Raw genomic sequence first — 12,589 nt, forward strand, 5'->3', positions numbered from 1 at the left:
TTGAAAACCCAAGCAGAATCTGTGAGCATCCTCCACTTTTCGCTTCTCAAAGCGAGCGGAGATGTCACAGCTCTGTCGTCTGCCCTCAGTGTCTCTATTTGTTGTGTTATGGGGCCCTCTAGTGTCTGAACACGGTGGTACCCCAGATTGACAACCCCGGCCGACACTGCGCATGTGCGTGGCGGTGGTGCCTTCACAATCCCGTCTATTGTCCGCCTTTTGAGAGAGGCCGTAGCCGCTCTCAAAGAGGGGCAGACGACAGACTGTTTATTGTTTTTATTGTTTTTCTTTTCATTTTTATTGACTGCGCCTTGGCTTCAAGCCTGGAAACGACAGTGGAAAATGATTTATTTTGAAACAACAATGATGACATGTGTTTGTGTGACTTAAACAGGCAGCGGAACTGGCTGTCTTTGATGTTAAGTCCATTTCCCTGATGGCGCGAACTTGAGGATGACGTTCTGGCATCACTCGAGGCGGCGGGAAGATGGGGGCATGGTGGCACCCCGAAAACACATGAGCATCCAACACTGGAACGTGCTCTGGAGCTGGGGAACAGGGAACTTCCAGCTCCTTCATCGAGGAGAAGAGAGGAGGCTGTCAGGCCGCCCGCTTCTTCTTCCTCGCCTGGTGGCTGAAAACCTGGGTCGGCTGCGCCTGAGCGGCAGCTGCCGGGACCGGAGATTTTCTTGGCCAGCTCCCTCTTACCTCGTGCCTGGGCTGGGGACCCGGGACGGGCTGCGGTCTCTGCTGCTTCAGTATTTTGAACCGGGCAGGACGTGAGACAGCTTGGGTGAAGGCCTGCCGCGGGACCATTGGAGGTGGCGGCTGGACCCTTCGGGGGAGACAGAGCTGGAGAGCCTCGTCGTCTCCCTTCCTTTTTGACTCGCACCTCAGCTGCATTGAAGCTAGAGCGGAGCCAAATATGCCCTCGGGAACAATAGGCATGTCCAGAACATCCTCTTTTTCCCGGTCTGGAAGGTTGGTCAGGTTGAGCCACCTGGCTCTCTCCTGTACCACCATCATTCCCAGCGCTTTGCCCGTGGCTTGAACTGCACAGCGCTGCACACGGAGGAAAATGTCCGTGATCGCTGCGATCTCGTCCCACACGGCAGGCTCAGGTCTGCTCGACATGTCCTCGCAAAGCTCCGCCTGGTAGGCGGTCAGCAGCGAGGAGACGTTGAGAGCCCTGGCGGACAAAGCTGCGGCTTTATAGGCCCGTTCGGTCATCGCTGACTGGAACCGGTCTGCCTTTGCCGGTAGCATGGGGTTCCTGCTTGGTGTCGAAGCCAGCCTTGGTTGGAGGTGGTCTGCCACCAGCGGTTCCATGGGCGGCATGCGGAGCAGGCCGAGCCTCTCCATAGTGTCACAGTCCAGGGAGGAGGCACCCTGGATTGGGGCCTTGTTGCTGAAGGGACGGTCTCTCCACGAGACCGACACCTCGTCCAGCATCTCTGGAAAGACTGGAAGGAGCTGCCTCTTCGTCCTCGCTGCTTGGGGCAAGTTCTTCCCCTCGTAGCGAGATCTGGAGGTCTCCTTGGCCACTTCAGGCCATGGGATGTCCAGCCTGGACGCAGCGCGTTGATACACGGCCTGCAAGTCCATGCTTAGGACGGGCGAAGCTGGTGTGCTCTCGCCCGGGGGAGCGGACATCGCTCCCGGCTTTGCAGCCTGAGCCGATGAAACGAAGATGTCATCCCCATCCGAGTCAGACAGGAGGAACTCAGAGGTATCCTCTTCGTCCTCCATGTAGTCCAACTCCAGGACATCCTCCGCGGGTGGAACCATGGTGAGGTCCAATTGGGAGCCCCAGCTTGACACAGCGCGGGGCTCCGCTCTTGCGGCTCTTGCCGCCACCGGGTCCCGGCCTGAAACAGCGTGGGGCTCCGGTTCAGCAGCTGTCGCTGTTGTTGAGCCCCAGTCTGACACAGCGCGGGGATCAATCTCTGCGGCGGACGCCACCATGTCTTGATTGCCGGACGGCGAATCAGCGGACATGAGGGGGTCCTGTCCCGACAAGCTAGCTTGGTGTGCTAGCCGTCGGCGGGGGCTCTTCATGGTGAAGCGGGTACAATGCCCGAGGCAGGACGAGCAGACCTGGTGTGAGTCTGTGCCTGAAATTTTAAACCCGCAGCAGCATAGCCGAGCCTCCAAGTCCCTGACTCCTCTGGTGTAAGGCAGAGAAGGGTCCATCTTCGATCGCCGGAGTGTCGGCGTGGAGTGGACGCGCCAGTAACAGGTACGTTACTGAGAAAAAATACAACCTTGCCGTTAGTCCGAAAGGAAAAAAGGCGACGGTGTAGATTTTACTCTTTAAAGAATATTAACTGGTGTGTTAATACCTTTGTTATCTCTGTCTCCTCTGGTGTGAGAGAGAAAAGAGAACGTCCTCTTTACCGTGGTGTTGGTGTGGAGGGAAGAACAAACTAGCAACAGGTATGTTACTATCTTGAAGAAAAAAATCAAACCTTACCGTTATTTCGATAGAAAGAACGGCGAGGCAGATTACAATATTAACTGGTGTGTTAATATTGCTCAGTCTTCTTGCAAAGCAAAAAAGTAACCGGCAAGCGCCCGTCGACCGAATGTTAGCTTTGGGTTCAGTCTGTGGGCCGTTAAGCTAGCCCGGTTACTGATAATTCGAGATGTGCTCTGAAGCGAGAAGAGGTGTTTGAATGACGCTGCGTCGTAGCGCAAGCTACTTAAAGGGTGGGTGGATTCCCTGACGTTGACGTCAAGATCACCAGCCAATCAGGATTGGCGTAATGAGATTGATGCTTCTGTTTGCATACGCGTTGAGGCGCATCCCATAGTGAGACATCGAACGGAGTGTTATGAATGAGAACTCAAGTTATCATATACTGGCAATAAAATAGGCCTGGAATCATCAGTGCTGGAAAAATGTGCAGGAATCTGAACCCCAGAACGCTGTATTAGGTTCCTTCCAAGGAAAAACACAAATGTATATGGAGCTTCACATAGACGCATTAAAATGGCACAACTTTTTAATAAAGTTGTCATTAGAAAATGCAATATGTTAGTGAGTTTGACGTGGCTGTTTTTTGTCTGAAATATTGCAGGAAGTAATTAAACCGGGAGCAGCTGACAGTTCAAAGCTTCAGGCACAGGCTTCAAACCTCAAGCTTGTCAGCATTCAATTGGCTCATAAAATTATGGAAAAAGGCCAATGCTTAACTGACTTGTTTAACAAAACAACAATACAGTAGTTAGTTGTGCTAACCCCAGTATTTATGAACCAAAAGTGAAATCTTAAGGAATGCAATTCTCTATGCCCAGTCTGTGAAATCAGCCCAAAATTGAATCAAAGGATATGGAGTTGCGAAGTCCCTCCCCTTCCGGGGGAGCTCCATGGGACCTTATTTCGGAAAAATCATGTATTTAAGTCAATGGAGAGAGAAAGATTATCTTTTGATCCCGTTTGAATTGTGCCACGAATTACACATATGATGTTTGTCAATTTTTAAAAGATAATTTTGCAAGTCAAAAAAATGTAAATGTGTCGTAAAACTGTGAAGTGTGAAGATAAACTTCTGTTGTTGCAATGTTGAGGTTGAATGAAGGAGTCTGGAACGTCGTTAGCCAAAGCACTGACAGTTTATTGAACAAAATACAAACAAATACGGCCGGGGAGATCACTTAGTTTCCCACTGTCCTGTGGTCCACCAAAATCATCTCTGCACCCAAAAGCCCCAAAGCACGCAGCAACACGAGGAGAGGCGGGCTCACAGAAGCCCGCGTTTACCTAATCAATAGCAGATGGGAGACAATAATCTACTTGTCTCAAGGAAATGCAGACAGGCCTTAACCCTTCCCCCACAGGATATGGGAGAATCGTTTGACCTGTGACCTCAATTTACAGAGGAGTCTTTGACTGATACTTACAAACACATGTTTGCAGTATCACAGATTCTAAGAAACTATAAGAAACTCTTTAATCAAGATCAGATTAAAATATTCTCTTACAGATTCACTCTTTTTATCAATCTATTGATAACCAATTAACATTAGTCTAAGAATATTTCAGTCAATACGTAAAATCAATAAGCGTCTTCAGAGTTGGGTGGGCTCAGATACATTCATTACATCAAAAAATAGAACAAGATTGAAAACACTTCAATCACCATGATTGAACAGTCAATCATAATAAAAATCATCTCTCTTCAGTGCTTGGCATCTTTTGTCAAAAGGCACAATAATAAACACAAGGAATACAAAATATTATAGCAAAATATATGTTTCAAAAATAAGATCTTTTATCATTTATCACTCAGTTAATCTCATTCATCAAACACAAATTCTAAATCAGTTTACATCTCAAAGATTTACTTTAAGGCAATTACTTATTAAAAACACAATTAGAATTTAGGATTATAAGAAATCAATTGAGGTATAATTTAGGATTATGAGAAATCCAATTGAGGTATAAATCAGAATCATGAGAGATCCAGCTAAGGTTCCTAGTTAAGGTATAAATTCACAGTGATGAATCGATCAATCTGTAATCTGTAAAGTTACAGTGTCCTCAATCTTTAACATTACTTTACGTTTACTTCATTACGCTTTATTCAAGAGTAAGGCACTTACTGTAGTAATACATTTATTTCATTCAAATACATTTGTTCAAAATCTGAAAAGGAAAATCAGACATTTTATTTGTATAACAACCTGAAAAGGAAAAATCAGACATTTGTCCTTTAATCCAGTGTATCAACTGTAATCAATTATCAAAACAGCTGTTCTTTATTCAGAATATCAACTTTAAACAACATCTCAATCGCTGAACGGGGGTACCCACGGGTCAGAGATCACGATGGAGACCCAGGGATCGGGAAGCTCAGCGTTGTACATTAATATTGTGTCATTTACAGTCGAATGCCCCACTAGCCTTTGTGGGGCCTGGAGGGCGGTCTTGGCAACCCTTCGTATGGCTAATTTAACTACAGTGATCAAACAGATCACTAGGATTAGCACAACCAAGATAAACACTGAAACAGTAACAACAAATTTAACCAACCCCGCTCCCCAAGATCCAAAGGTTCCACTTAATTCCCCAAATGTAAACCCATGAGTTTCATGCAATTATTTTATCCCCCTGGCAGTATCATGAGCCATGTCCATAACTTCAGGTGTGGCATCAGAAATAAAAGAACAGCACTCACTTCCTATCACCTTGCATGTTCCTCCTTGGGCAGCTAAGAGGAGGTCAAGCGCCATACGATTCTGTAGTGCTACTGTCCTAACTTCCTGCAATTCTTTGTGTTCAGCTAACATCGCTGTGTTGGATACATTTAGATGGTGTTCCACAACTTTTGAAAGTGCCACAATTTCCTGCTGAGTAACATAAATACCGTACCAAGGCAAGAATAGGCTAGCTATCTGTTGTCCTTGTGTAATTGACCTGCTGTTCCTGTGTAGAGAGGGAAGTATTGCTGCAATCTCATTAGCCTCTACTTTACGGATTAAAGGGATTAGGTAGGCTAGATAACAGGTACCATAAAAAACGTCATATGGCACACAGCCATAGGCCCGGTCCCCACAAACTAAGTAAACTCTCTGTGGGAGGGGAATTCTGGCTAAATGTACTCTCACTATGGTGTTACAGTCGCTGTGTCCCACATCAGGAGAGGTGTGAGATCCTACTTCATTCTGGAAGCAGATGGACACATTCTTCCATTCATGCACAACAATTGGGGGAACATATACTGAGCAGTCACGTGTAGGAGGCTTGCCTAAGGGTATTGGCTGCGTACAGTCATGTATGTTAACCTCAACGGAGTCCACTGTTCTAGAGCCAAACCAGGGCACAACTGTTACCAAAGCTTCCACTAACAAAGCGGGTGTGTGTGGTTGCATTATGCATGGACTTGTGACGTTAGCCGAACAATTAGTCTGAGCTAGAGCTAACTGGAATCTATATTCAAAAGCTAGGTTGACGTATTTCTTCATATATATTAGTTTTAAAAACATCAACCGTTTGAAACCGTCAGGCAGGTAATCTTTATTTACTGTATCAACAATGAGAGAGACTAAGCCCTTGTATTGTAAGGGTTGTTCAGAGTCTATGGGGTAGGAAGGAGTATAACAATCCTCCGCCTCGTCGCTAATTCTGGATGCTATGTCATTCCAGCTCACTAAATCGTAATCAGCTTTTGTGAAAGGAATTGGGCTAAACATAGGAGAATGCATTGATTCTGGCATATTTTGGCACAACCAACAGTTGCTAACATTACGTTCATGTGCGTAGTCTAACATTAAACTTACTGCAGAATTAGTTTTAGTTCATTTAAAAGGAGTAATTAAGGCCTGTTTTGAAGAATCTACCTCACCTCCTGATTGTTTAAGTGGAGTAGATGGAACATTTGTTTTGCTATTTGGTCCAGTAAATGTGCATGCAGTATCACCTGGATTGGGAACCCGGTAATCTGGCTTCCTCATTGTGCATTTTACCTTATCCCTTATCAGTGTCTTGAACTGTTCTACAGTGCTACACCACAGTTCTGGGGGCATTTCTTCGATGGTGTTAAGAGCCATCCTTACCCCCTCTGGTGCGACCCTGAACCAAGAGTACTGGTTCTTTGGAAATATCTCCCATGTTGGGTAAACTGAGGACACAGGAAACACAATAATACAGTTAGATGAGTCACATATTGAAATTGGGCAGTTAAAGGCAATAGTCTCTGACTTATGATCAGGGAGGGAGACAATCCTCCTTATTCTCCCTCCTTTTCTCTCTCTTTGTGTCTCTTGCACCATACTGAATGTCTGTGTGGTGTTTGGATACAACCTGTCCTTGTCGCTAGGCACTGCTTTGCCCGTTGGTGTTGTTTTGCCCTCAGGGTCTGGGCCCTGAGTGGTCAAGTCGTCTGCGCTCTTAGATAAGAGCACCTTATTTTCTCCCTCAGACGGGCGAGGTCCCTCGCCACCTGTCGTTGGGATTTTCACAGCTTCATCTAGCAGGGCGTTTTTGGCAAGGTATAGTAAACCCAAAACGATTAAGATGATGACTGCCTTCACACGCCAGCATCCGGTAGAGGAGAGAGACGACATCTTGAAGCGTGAATCCACTCCGCTCTACCTTGTACTCTCAGGGCTGTTCTGGTCACTATTAACACCTGGAAAGGACCTTTATACCTGGGAGACAAAGAATCTTTTTCAAGCGATTTGATTAGTACATTATCACCAATCTGAAAAGGGTGGGTGGGCTCCTCTCCAGGCTGAGGGAGCCTGTCAGCCACCTGCCTGTGAAACTTTCTCAACATGTCAGTTAAATATTTGACATAGTTAGTCATGTAATCCTCTGTCCACAAAAGAGTAAGTCTGTGGGGCATTACTGGGGGGCTAGATCCTGTGAACATTACCCTTCCCATCAATACTTTGTGTGGGCTGAGCCCTGTCGTTGCATTTGGTGAGTTTCTGATTGAGCACAGCACTAGCGGCAGCGCGTCTACCCATTTTAGTCCTGTGGTCAACATTGTTTTAGTGAGTTTTTCCTTTATAGTCAAGTTCATTCTCTCAACCTGGCCTGAGCTCTGTGGATGATAGGGAACATGCAATTGCCATTTGAACCCTAACACTGTAGCTAGACTCTGGGTTATCTTAGAAATGAATGCTGGACCTCTGTCACTGTTAATCCCTGCTGGAACACCAAATCTAGGGACAACATCTTTGAGAAGACACTTTACAACTGTTCTGGCGTCTTCTTTTCTGGTAGGGTAGACCTCTACCCATTTGGAGAACTGGCACACTATTACCAAAAGATATTTGAATCTTTGGCATGGTGGCATGTGCGAAAAGTCAATTTGCTTATTTACAAAGGGCCCCGAGGGCGGCGGCAAATGTTCATGCTGAACTGGACCATTTCTTCTTCTTGTCTGCTGGCATATCATGCATCTATCTACGAGTGTCTGTGTAGCTAGTGTAATACCTGGAGCAAACCATTGTGACTTTATAATCCCATTCATCCCTCCTTTTCCTACATGTGATTTGCCATGTGCAACATGTGCCAAAACATGGAGGAACGAACGGGGACAGACCATCCGGCCGTCTGGGTGGAGCCACAAGCTGGACTCAGCGTCAAGTGTACAACCTCGTCTTAGCCATACATTTTTCTCCCTAACATCAGCGCGGGCTTGCATGTCCGCGACATCATTAAAGGAAGGCAAACAAATGGTTTCTGCGGGTTGTGTCGAGGGGCATTGGAGCACCATAGAAGAGGAGGAAACTGCTGTTTGTTTAGCCGCGGTGTCGGCTAACGCATTTCCATGCGAAATACGATCATTAGAATTTGTGTGAGCAGCACATTTAACTACTGCTAGCTGTGCAGGGAGCAGGATAGCGTCTAATAGCTCAGCTACTAACGCATGATGTTGAATAGGCTTACCAGCCGATGTTAAGAAACCGCGCATTTTCCATAAGACACCAAAATCATGGCACACACCAAATGCATACCTGGAGTCTGTGAAAATGGTTGCAACTCTACCTTGAGCCAAAATACACGCCCTGAGCAGAGCATACAACTCTGCAGCCTGAGCTGACGTGCCATTTGGCAAGGCCCGGCTTTCTAAAACTTCCCAGTCATTCACAACAGCGTAGCCTGCCAAGTGTACTGTGTCAGACGGCCTGCTCGCAGACCCGTCTGTGTATAGAATCATATCTGAATTAGGGATAGGAGTTTGCAACATATCAGCTCTGGGGGAGGAAGACATGTCAATCGTTGTGACGCAGTCATGTGTTATTTCAAAATCTGGAATTGGCACCAGTGTAGCTGGGTTTAGGGGGGGGGAACGTTTAAGAGTGATGTGTGGACTTGAAAGAATTACCGCTTCATAACCAGATCGCCTTGCTGCCGTCATATGCTGAGTAGCAGAGGTGTTCAGAATATGCAAAACTGCATGTGGGACATGTACTACACAGTCACTGGCCAGTACAATGGGAGAGGATTGTTTTACAACTATCGCAACTGCGGCCACAGCACGCAGGCATGAAGGCATACCAAGCACCACAGGGGAGAGTTGAGATGAGTAGTATGCAACAAGCCGGAAATTAGAGCCATGCTTCTGCACCAAGATGCCCGTTGCAAAGCCCCCCTTCTCATGGACGTGCAGGTGAAACGGCTGATGGTAATCAGGTAGACCCAGGGCGGGAGCCGATGTGAGGGCTCGCTTTAAGTCCTGAAAGGCAGTGTGCATGTCCTCAGACCATTGAACAATGTTAGGGGCAGCCTGCAGAGTGGCAGCACGCAGGACAGAATCCATCGCAGCATACTCAAAAATCCAGTGTCTGCAATAATTTGCCATGCCCAAGAAGGAAAGCATGTCCTTCTTTGTGCGAGGTGGTGGTACTTTGTTCAACAGACAAATCCTTGCTGGCGAGAGGAGACGGTGTTCATCCCTCAGAATGTGACCCAAATATGTGACCTCAGTCTGGCAGTATTACAACTTGGCCAGGGATGCTCTGTGTCCGCATTCAGAAAGTCTTTTCATGAGCAGAATGGAGTCGATGCGACAGGCGTCTTTATTGGGAGAAGCTAACAACAGGTCATCTGCATACTGAAGCAAGGTACTACCTCCTGTCAGGACCAAAGTGTCCAGATCTCTCCTCACAGCTGCTGCATACACTGTCGGAGATTCAACAAACCCCTGTGGGAGGCGCGTGTATGTGATTTGTTTACCTTTAAAAGTAAATGCAAACAGATACTGGCTGTCTGGATGCAGAGGAACAGAGAAAAACGCTGAACATAAATCAATCACTGTGTAGTACTTAGAGTCCGGGGGCAGAGAAGCTAAAATTGAATTGGTATCAGGCACTATAGGAGCTGTCGGAATGACAATAGCATTAATAGCTTGCAAATCTTGGACAAAGCGCCACTCATCAGGGTGATTGTGTTTAGGTATGGGTAGAATTGAAGTATTACAGGGACTAGTTGTGTAAATTAGCCCGCCCTGATCAAGCAAAGATTGGATGACTCCTTCAATCCCCAAAATGGCTCTATGGGGCAAATTGTACTGTCTGATAGCTGGCAATCTGGCGTTGGCTTTAAGTGTTACTCGATGTGGAGGCGCTGAGGCAACAAAACCAACATGGTTCTTGTGTTTGGCCCATAATGTAGCCGGGACTTCTGAAAAATCTGAGGGGGTGCCATACTCTGTGGGGGGGTTTGGTTGTAAATGAAGGAAGGTGCTTTGGGGAAGAGCAATTGGCTCCGCGAGACGCAGCAGGAAATGCTCCCCTCCAAAGTTAATTACGTTAGGTGCGTGTGTGTGTGTGTGTGTGTGTGTGTGTGTGTGAGAGAGGGGAAAGTGTGGCTTCCAGCTGGGCCTGGCAGCGGGCTGCCATGGCCTCCACCTCCTTTGGGTTACTGCCTGGCGTAACAGCCACTGTGATGTAGGGGAGGGTTTCTTCAAGATAAAAGCTTTGTTGTGAGGGTGTTAGCCTGAGGGGTAATGCACATCCTTGTTGGGCCATGAACAAATATTGTTCACTTATCAACCGATCTGATTTGTTGCAAAAACCTCTTACTGATTGCGCGTAGTCATCTGACGGATTAAAGGCAGCTGTGCAATGACAATTCAACACAGGTCGCATAAGAGACATTAAAGACGCACAAACCGGAGAAATGCTAGCAATCTTCTGAATCCCTGTTGTGGAGAAAACAGAAATCATGTTGAAATCTGGAAATGACCAACAATAAAGGTTGTCTCACGATGATTGAATGAATTGGACTGCCTGATAGACCTTACTGTCAGGAATTGTCAAAAACAATCCGTCTGAAGTGCAATGTATTGTTGCCTGTAATTTACATAGTAGGTCCCTGCCCATTAGATTGATCGGGCTTCCATCTGAAATAATGAAAGAGTGTTGCACGTTTGATCCATTAATTGAAACATTAGTTCTCTCTGAAATGGGTTCGGACATAGAAATTCCAGCAACACCGATAGTTGTGACAAACTTATTGGTTGCTTCACACACTTTCTCCTTAGTACACACGGCAGACAAAGTGGCTGCGCTGTCAATCAAAATATCTACAGCCGTACCACTAAAATCCACGGGCATAATCGGATCTTCACGCGGGTTATTGGAAAGGCAAATTGTTGCTGCTTGAATGGGGAAATGCTGTGAATCTGATCCTATTTCTTCCTGGCACCCCTATCTTATATTAAATCCACTTTGTTGACCGTTTTGCTCCTGGATCTGTCTGTCATACCGTGGAGGCTGCGTTAATGCCAGATGTCCGGACTGCTGGGGAAGGGGGGGGGGAAGGGCGGGCTGGGAAAAGGGGGGCTGGGTGAGGGGGGGCTGTGTAAGGGGGGGGCTGTGTAAGGGGGGGCTGTGTGTGCTGCTGGACCCCCCACCGCTTATCACACTGTCCTGCCCAGTGATCCGTTGCTCCGCAAACATGACATGGCATCAACTTTTTTGGATTTTTGTTCTGCTGCTGTCTGCTCTTATTATGATAATCCTGTGATCTTCCCTGATTTTGATACTGCTGTGTGTGGTTTTGTCCCTGAGTTTGATAAGCCTGGGTGTTTTGAGGAAATTGTTGAAGCAGTTGTGAAATTCTGGGGGTAAGGAATATTTGGCTCCTATGCAACGCACACATTGTGGCGATAGTGATTTTCCAAGATTTAATTTGCCAGTCGGGAGTCGACATCATGTAGGCCTGAGCTGTCTCTGGGATTAAATTATGTAACAAGGTCTGTATGGCAAACAAATCATTACCCTCTCTTTTAATGCCCGCATTATTATCCCACACTGTCATGAAACGCTGGATAAATTCTGGGACATTTTCTGCTGGGTCTTGTACACAAGCCGTCACTTGGGAGAAATCTGTGTGAGTTTTAGCGCATGCTCTGATAGCCAATGCAGCTACGTTTTGTATCCACATGTCTCGCGTCTGTGTCAGAGGCCAATCTCCTGCAGGCGTACACTCAGGAAATTTAAACTCGTCTCTGCACGTGGGCCAATCTGCTTTGTATGTTAAGATTATCAGCTGTTTAACATCATGAACCAAACAGTTATAAACTGAGCAGACATTAGTCAACCATGACATATACTCTTCTGGACTTTTAGTGGGATTGGGAGCGTGGTTAGTGACATCAATGACCTCAGCGGGTGTCCAGGGCTTAAAAACTGGAACATCTCCTATCTGAATTTTCGGGGCGGTCACACTTTCAGCAGAATTATTATTCTGAGATGTTTGCATTGTCGTGAAAATGTTACGCTGGACATGTTTTGGAAAACTATACAAATGAAAAAAATACAAATGAGCTGAGATGGGGTTGGAGATTTACCTCGTCTTTTAATCCAATCATAAATTACTGATTTTGCAATGTCTGGAACATTTTCACCGTGTCTTTCCCTGAATCTGGACATGTTTTCTGATCTTACATCAAAAGCAGCCTCTAGGCTAAGCAAATGACAACTTTTTGCACATTGAGAAACTTTATCAATCAGCGCCTTGAGCTCAATGGAGCCTCGCTCGCTGCCAACAGATTTTGCATTCTTCCGCTCCTCATAACCCCTTTTCTCTGCAATAATCATCCAAGCTTTCACACATTCTGTCATGTAT

This window comes from Gymnodraco acuticeps, unplaced genomic scaffold (genome assembly GCF_902827175.1).
Source record: "Gymnodraco acuticeps unplaced genomic scaffold, fGymAcu1.1, whole genome shotgun sequence".
Lineage (NCBI taxonomy): Eukaryota > Metazoa > Chordata > Actinopteri > Perciformes > Bathydraconidae > Gymnodraco > Gymnodraco acuticeps.